We start from the raw sequence: 8218 nt of genomic DNA, 5'->3' as shown, positions 1-8218 counted from the left end.
AACTTTTCTTGGTCTGGTACGTGTTTGGTCGCGATGATGACAGCAACACCACCGGGCATTGACAGCAGGGCACCTGGAGATGGGGGCCCGGGATGGAGCACGCCCAGCTTTGGTCCACGCGGGCAAGACAAAACCGTCCCTTTCAGCCTCTCGTGACTCAAAGTTTGGCTCAATTCGGTCTCCGGTGATTGGCCGTATCGGCACAATGGGGGCCAGGCGCGCCCGCCACGCCCCGCCCTGCCGCGCGCCCAGCCGCATTAGACGCCTATTTAACATGACAAGCCGGCTCATTACTCCGGCCTCACGCCTGGCCTTGAACCTGGACCAGGTGGGCCCACGGAGCCACCACCCCCGAGTGTGGAGCCCACAAACCAGACGCTCTTCCCCCTCCGCACACGAATCCTCATTCACACCCTTAACGAGGACTTCTGACTGTCGCACTTTAGGAGGGACATGCATATTAATCTCTTGCAACAAATGTTCCGAGTAATTGTGTTCTGGTGTTTCTGTTTTCAGATGCGCCATGTGGCTCATTTTCCACACTTGCTGCGCATTTACCACTAGGAAACAACCGCCATAACTAAATTGGAGGAAAACGTAGGAACATCTAATTTAATGGCAACAGCAGCAGAAGCAGCCGCTGGACTTCTTCTTCAATACCGCGGCGGCGGGGAGCCAAACCTCGGCGATAAAGTTTTACGGCTTGCATTTCACGGTCAGCTTCCCCCTGCGAAGCGGAGCCGAGCGGCGGGTGGGGTGGGTCTGTCGAGATGAGATGGCAAGCGAGCGGGAGGGCTGCTCCGCGGAGCAGCGGCAGGTAGCGGCAGCCAGCGACCGCCAGCCAGCACCGCGCGCGCACTTTTTTCATTTCCGTGGGTACTTCATCGCCATGCAATGTGCGCGGGGTTGAGATTGGGTGCCGCCCGGGTGTGCAATGGGTCGCCTACCTCGCGGGCGCGAGGCGCGGGGCCGCGGGGTGGGAAGGGGGCGTGGCTGGGAGCGAGCCAAGTCCAGGCAGGCGAGCAGTCCCGTCCGTGCACTTGACCGTCAGGCGAAGTTCATCTCATCCGGAGCGCCGGTAAAGGGGGCGTGGCAGGGTGTGGCGAGGTGTGGCGGGCGGGGCGGGGCCCGCGTTGGCTCGCCAGCCTCCCGCTGTAATGTGTAAGCCGATAGGCGGTGGATCTACGACGCCCAGTCGACCCAGGACCGGGAGCAGGTTGCCGCAGAGCCTGGATGCCGCGGCTGTGGCGGTGCAAGGTGCCCCTTATGTGGGGCCACCACCCTGCCCCCGCCCCCGAGGCGGTCCCCATAACTTTCTCCGGGAGGATCCCTTATGGCGCGTCCTTGAGACCCAACCCATGCTGCCCTGTTTGCCTCTGACGCAACACTTGCACCTTGACGGGAGGAGCCCTTTGGTTATTACCCGAACGACCCGACCGGCCGCCCGGACGACCCTGGTCGGCATATTTATTGATCGGAAGGGGGCGGGCGCGGGGAGCGGGGACGCGCCAGGATAATCAACAGATTCCTCGTCAGATTCGGGAGGCCCTTGCGCGGCGCAGAGACGCCCTTTGCGCGCCCACGATGATCCCGCCGCATTATCCTCGGAGGAAATCTCCAACGCAAAGGGGGAATTTTCGTGGAACGGTCTTCCCATGGGAGGGGTCCACATCCTAGGAAGGCGCGGCCGCCTTCCCCCATAAGAGCGATGGCAGATCGTCGGGGAGCGCTTCTTTTCAGCACGCCAGCAGCATTCTCGCACCAACGCATGATGTGCAAAAGGAACCCGAAAGCTCGTGTCAAAGCGCGGGGGTGGGGGGGGGCGCTGCTTGCTGGTGGACGAGTCGGTGGTCACGTCGTGCCGGAAATGCACCCACGGGAAGACCATCACCATCGAAAGGAAAAAACGACACCGAGTAGGGAGGGGGAAAAGCGTCCCAACGGCTCGCTCGATGGAGTCCTCTATCCTTTGATGACGGTCACTAAAACAAGGTGTCAACGGCCGGGCCTGCGCCGCGTCTCTGGTATAAAGATAGCGCTCGGGCCATTAGCGCTCCCTGTTGACACGCCCAGTGATTGGCGCCGCGCTCCAGCGGGGGCGGCCGGGGCGCAAACACGACTGGGCGGGCTGGACAGTGGCGAACAACGCGACCCATATCTCGCTCAGCAAACAGTCGCGACCGCCCCGAAGGTTTATACGACCAGTTTATTTTGTGACAAGTCCTATGCTATGAATCTTTACAATGTGTACTTTTGTTTAGAGCACACGCGAACCAGTGCTCGGCTATACAGAATATACCTTCGTGTTACCCTTTCAGGCGAGCTGGACTGAAATGTATGAGACTGAAAAAATATGACGCCGGGCTCAACGAGATTAGTTACAGCCTCAGATCACTGCGCGTTGGGCCACGTAAAATCTAAGAGAAGACAAGAGAAAATAATGGCAATCGTATATAGTTGGAGACTCATTTCCTTCGCCGTTACAGCTCGTGGCGTCACGGAACCGTCGATATTGTTTAACGACGCTCGTTTACAAGCGCGCGCAGAGGGGCCGGGCACGGGTAATCATAATAACCTCAACTAACTCAAATTGGGCGGGCGAGCAGAACCAGATAGTGTGTGGTGCAGTGTGTGCACGGCGCATTCCCGCCGTTGCATCACGAGCGCAGCGCGCACGCCGCCCCGCGCATTTCGGCTGCCTCCTCGACCCAATAACAGCGGCGTATATTACAGCCATCGGCATACCGGCGCTATGCCCACTAACAGACCACTGGGACCCATCACTCCCAAGCACCGCGCGGGGGATATGGGCTTGGGTTCCGTGTAAACACAGCGGGGCATCAGAGTCCGACGTTACCTAGCTGACCCTAGTAGCACAGAACTGTCGTACGACTGTCGGACAGCAGTAGAAAAAAAAATATACGGACTATCGGTGCGGTATACGAAATGAGAAAAATGATTCTACCACTACACCATCTTTTTTTCTCGGAACGAAAATATTTATCAGCCAGCTATCGCAATGAGAGCGAAAAACCACTATTGTGGATTCGACCAGGAATCGATAAAAATACAACGGAATGGTAGATACTTTAAACTTTATAGACCAGCGGCAATCGTCTAACAGTGGAAAGGCATCACTTTCGGATTTTATTTTTTTTATCATCACAATAATTGGCCGGTTGAAAAATATTACACCATGTGCGACAGTTTTGTGTTACTAGGGGAAGTTACATCAGCGTAGCGTACGGCAATGATTCATTTCTTGAAATAGAAAATTGTCTATGCCCTAAACGATTTTGTTTGCTTTAATTTTTTAATTTGCCATATCTGAACATCTGAACATCTGTGCAATAAATCCCTTTACACTCTGCATTAATACGGGCCGGTTCTTCACTTCATAAGCATTTTGCAGTGCGGGCGGTTGCTGGCGAATCAGCGGCAGAAGGAAAGCGCTTATGGCGGACTCGCACAGCATATGGGTCATGGAGCACGGCCCGGCGCACCGCTGGACTACGCAAGGTGAGCAGTGCGTCTTGACGAAAGCACGACAGAAAGCAATGTCACGCGGGTCGGAACTAAGTCAATGACAGGTAATATATTGCGTTGGTCAGGCGGCTTTGCGTTACCATCGGATTATAGCAATACGAACTGCAATATGTCACATGATCAGCAATCGTCCCAACCGTAGTAGCAAAACAAAAGGTGCGCAGTGAGCGCGGCAGGCGTTCAGTCTGCTGGTGGTCCAGTGGGCGAGCGGGCCAGGCCGCAGCAGCGCGCCCACTAATGCATCGCATTAGAGTCACGCGAACGCCCCCCCCCCCTCTTTTCCCAACACCCCCGCTGTCCGCCAGCCCGGGTCATTTGTCAACAGCCACATGAAAAGCACTGCGGCAGAACTAGCATCCCTCTAAGGCGCCCCCACCCCTCCCTTCCACACACATATACACTCAGGTGGCGTCGCTTCTCGGCTGTGTCCGATCTGCGACAACATCAACAACAACCACAGAAGGTCAGCCTTGAAATAAACATTTGAAGGGTAGTTTTTAAAAGCCGCCCAAGGGCATGCCGAGTAAGCGGGCAACTACCGACCGGTAGCTGGTTTTAAACGCCGGGGCGCGGAGACTTGGACCCAAAGCTTCGGCCGGCTTTGGCCCGACGCGAACGCCAAGACCCAAACGCGCGTGGAGAGGGAGGGAGGGAGGGAGGGGCCCTAACTAACGGGGTCGTAAAAACGAAACCGGTTCGATAAGCATCGCTCAGGCAGGAACTATACCCGAGGGATGCGCTGGAGGGCGGCGGCGCGCTGCCCGCGCTGGCAGCCCACGCCCGGGGCACGGCCAAAGGGTCCGGGCGTCCGGGCGGACAGTCGGGGCGGACAGCCAGGGCTGGCAGCCTGTCGCATGCCCGTCGCAGCGCGGCCAACAGGTGGGGGAGGGGGGCGTGACCTTAACATTGGGGCGCCCGACCGCACGCCCATGTACGGCGCACACACATCTGCGCGCATCTCTGCCCTCGTCGCCGCTCGCTCGTCACTCCAAGAGATCAGCACTACTCGGTCCCCTTGGCTTTTTAGCCTTTCCTATTTTCGCATGTTTCCTTAAATTGGGCACGCAAGGACGGAAAGGAGTTATTTAAATCAGAGAAAGGAAAGGTCGTTTGCATTTAGACCGACTTTCATCATAGTTTGCGAGACGTAAACGGTGAAGTTACATGAAAGCCATTACCAAATGCATATGCATGAACGATGCAATTTAAGTCTCTTTGCGCAAGCCGTTAAGGCCCTCGGCACTTATCATACGTAAAAAGAGGCATAAATTGACTAATATAATTGATGGATTGAGTCCTCTACTTATTTTCCATCAATGTTCGAACTAACAGAGTCGGCATCAGGCAGACGGTCTACACCAGGGGGACCAGCTTCAGAACGGGAGGCGGGGGAGCCAGGACCATGGAAACTTACGGGATAGGCGAGCTGAGGGGAGAGCCGTGAGCCGCAAAAGAGACCGATGGATGCACCCCGATCGAGCCGAACACGGACGACAGTCACCGGCACTCACTGTAATAAAGAGAGATGACGGTTAAATGAGGATATCATGGTTCGATATTTTTACAGCCATGACATGTTTGTCACTCCCACTTTGTCGGTATACGAAACTGACAAAGAAATCCGCGATGACATGAGGTTGTAAAAATATTTGGGCATCACGATTTGTTTTACAGTCTAAGTCTACAGTGTCAGCTCGCCGCGGAGACTCTGGTCAACACCGAAGATCATCATCACGAATTATTTTCTACGAGGTTGTTGGATTGACACACGCACTACGCACCGACGCACCTGGAAAAACAATCTTACTCTATTCCATAAGTTGCCTACCACCCAACAGGCGCCCGTCTGTCGGGTTAAGCCTCAAGCAGGCCAGACAAGCAGGGAAGCCCACAACCGGGCCCGGTCAAAAATGCAGTTGTTTCGTCAGTCAAATTTCAATTTGATGCTTCTTTTGAGTGACGACTGGCTGCGTTTTAAACAGGACACGCACTACCAGCTCGCCTCGCCGAGCTGGACTATAGTAAAAGAAGCTCGCGGGAGACTATACGGTTCGCATGGGAACAATGCCGTGCCAGACCAAAACAGACCACGCCACGCATCTCCAGGCCGACAACACAATGTGTCACTACAAACTCCTCGGCGCGCAGCGGGCGGCGGCGGGCGGCGCAGTGGGCAGTCCGGAATGTGTAGGGGACAACACTCGACGTAATACGACAGGAGAGCCGCGCGCGCCGCTGCAGCCCGACGCCACCCCGTGACGCCAACACGCGGGTCAACCGCGCAGGTCAACCGCCGCGGGTCAAACGTCAATCTAGCGACGCAAAATGGAGAGGACAAGAAGGTGGGGCACGGTGATGTGACGGTGGGTGGGGGGTGGGGGAGAGCAAAAGGGTGCGCGCCCTAAAATGAAAGAGAACAGAAGAGACAGTTTGTGTACGGACTACCAGAGACCGTTCAGATTCTATACGCGCCGTAGGGTTATGGCTTATTGGGTTCAGGATCACCATTGGAGTTCGTAGATACTCATGATCGCTCATGATATTTTTAGCCCTGGATACAAATATCACGAAACGCCCATGAATTCTAATGGTGATTGTGAAACTAACGGAGGGTCAGAATATACCCTCCTCTCTTCTAGCGCACCAGTCACAGGGGTCTACCAAAGGCGGGCGAGACGCTTTGGACCAAGGCTTGGACGTTGGAGCAGTGTGGCGCTCGGCTCGGCCCGTCGGTCCGTGCGTCCACTCGCCCCCGGCCCGCCCGCCCGCCCGTCCGCCGCGACGCATCTGGCCGGCCGCTGAGCCCCTTCTATTTATGCGATTGGCGCGCAATGAGTGGCAAGCGGGCCGGGCCGCTCGGCAGCCTTCGCCAGCCCCAATTACCCTCTCGCCATCCTCCTTATTTGGGCGAGCGGAGCAGCGAAAGGGGCTGAGCCGGGCTGAGCAGCCCTAGACAGTCGCCCAAAAAGTCAACGACGGTCGCATACCGATTGGCCGCGTCGTCGGGCCGCGACAGGATGGCGACATCATCGCGACTTTCGACGAGAAAGGGGGCGGTTTACTCAGCACGCTGCTCGCTCATAACGTTAAAGGTGGCGCTCTGCGGTGCGCGCCGTTCAAGCAGGGACGTCGTCGTCCCGGAGCACCAAATTGCTGTCGCACCAGTTTATTTACGCGGTGTACAAGCTGCAGACATTCCCCCTGCTGCACACAAAGCAGGTCCGCCGCGACCAGGCGCGCGACCACAAGCAGCTGGTCAGACAGAAGGACGAGCTTCTCAGGCAAGACGCCATGCCCGCGCGCAAACGCCACTACCGTACTACCGTTTGGAACGGCGAGGTTTGGTTTGAATCACGAGTGGGCAATTGCATTTCAAGGAACCGTTTTCCGATGCTGTGCATAAGCTGTGTATAAGCTTTTTCCATTGGACTGTAACCGAAACCTTTTTTCTGACCACTCCTTCACTTCTTCGAATGAACGAACGTGACGTACCAAAAGCGGGTGAAAAGAGAACAAACAAAAGAACTGCTGCAGCAGTGGTCCGTCGTGATGTCCGCTCCGTACACGTGGTCGCCGCGGGGGGCTCCGCGATGACCCCTGGCGCGGCCGCGGGGCGCCGCCACAGGAGCTCGCTCGGCCCGGGGGTCATACTCTTCAAGAGCACGACGGTGCGCTCGCCCCGCAGGGGGGCGGCCGAGTACCGGCCGGCACTGGAAGCGGAGAGGACCCCCGGGGGAGGCATATGGGGCCCGGTAGCGTCACTGTTGACACGGCAGCGCAAGTGTTCATCATCGCAGGCGCGGTACGAGGAAAGCGCTCATTTGAGTCACGGGCGATAAGTGATGATTCGTACCACTACTGTCTTAAGACGCGCAGTTCTCGGCGACTACGAACACTTGCTAAGTGTCTATTTCTGGAAGCCCACAATCGAACCGCGCGGTACAGCCGGGTACAGCTGGAGGTTCTGCCCGCCATGTGAGTTAGGCCCCCTAGGGACCACCATAAAACAGTGTGAGCACTTCAAAACAAAGGTGTTAAGAAGTGCCTTGGTGTCCAAGGATTAGCGCCTTAGTATATTTACAAACGCATTAATTAAAAGAAGATAAATATTAACCACCTTTTTCTTCCCCAGTGCGTGCGGGGAGCGCGCAGATAAAATTCGTGGTATGTCCAATTGCACAAAATAAATGCTACAATCCCCGGGTTCCACCGTCACTCTCGTTATATTAATCTTGTCCCCGTTGGTCCCCGTTGGTCCCCGCCGGTCCCCGCCGCCCCCAGGTAGGAAGCGGCGCGGGACGCCTCATGGGACGTGATGCGCCGTGATTATTCTCATTCATCATCATTCCGAAGCGAAGGGCGCGTCGCTAGTGGCTCCCATGGCAGCCCAGCGCAACTTGCGCGGCCCTCCCCTACCCGCTCTCCCTCGCGCTCCCTCTCTCCCAGCCTCTCCCTCTCTCGCACACACTCGCACACGTCGCGGTGGGGCTCATCAACGTGCGGTGGAGCCGAAACCCATTGGGGCTCGAAGCAGGGGAAGGAGGAGGAGGAGGGCGCGATGGGATGTCGTCACTCGATGAGCGATTAATTGACCTTAGAATGGAGTCGTCAGGTTGCCTGGAGTGCTGTTACCTGGGCCGCATCATCCTCGTGCGCTTGCTCCCCCCTCCCC

At 56.7% G+C, this 8218-nt stretch overlaps 2 protein-coding genes across 7 annotated transcripts in view; one reads left to right on the top strand and one right to left on the bottom strand.

Annotated features, from left to right (window-relative positions):
* The window catches only part of LOC113212691 (larval cuticle protein 1-like), a 218453-nt gene that overhangs the window by 188502 nt on the left and 21733 nt on the right, over positions 1 to 8218 (top strand). The window lies entirely within an intron of this gene.
* LOC113212546 (collagen alpha-1(I) chain-like) overlaps positions 1 to 8218 on the bottom strand; it is a 117244-nt gene that overhangs the window by 91336 nt on the left and 17690 nt on the right. For 4 of the 6 annotated variants that reach the window (XM_052277354.1, XM_052277353.1, XM_052277356.1 and 1 more), the window contains exon 3: positions 4961 to 5056. The exons of the other annotated variants lie outside the window; for them this stretch is intronic. The gene's annotated coding sequence lies outside the window, so the exon portion shown is untranslated. The remainder of the gene's footprint in view (positions 1 to 4960; positions 5057 to 8218) is intronic. 6 annotated transcript variants of the gene reach the window in all.

This window comes from Frankliniella occidentalis, unplaced genomic scaffold, assembly GCF_000697945.3.
Source record: "Frankliniella occidentalis isolate FOCC.00 unplaced genomic scaffold, Focc_3.1 Scaffold10, whole genome shotgun sequence".
Lineage (NCBI taxonomy): Eukaryota > Metazoa > Arthropoda > Insecta > Thysanoptera > Thripidae > Frankliniella > Frankliniella occidentalis.
The sequence above is the reverse complement of the archived record's forward strand: the minus strand, read 5'-3'. Positions and strand labels throughout refer to the sequence as shown.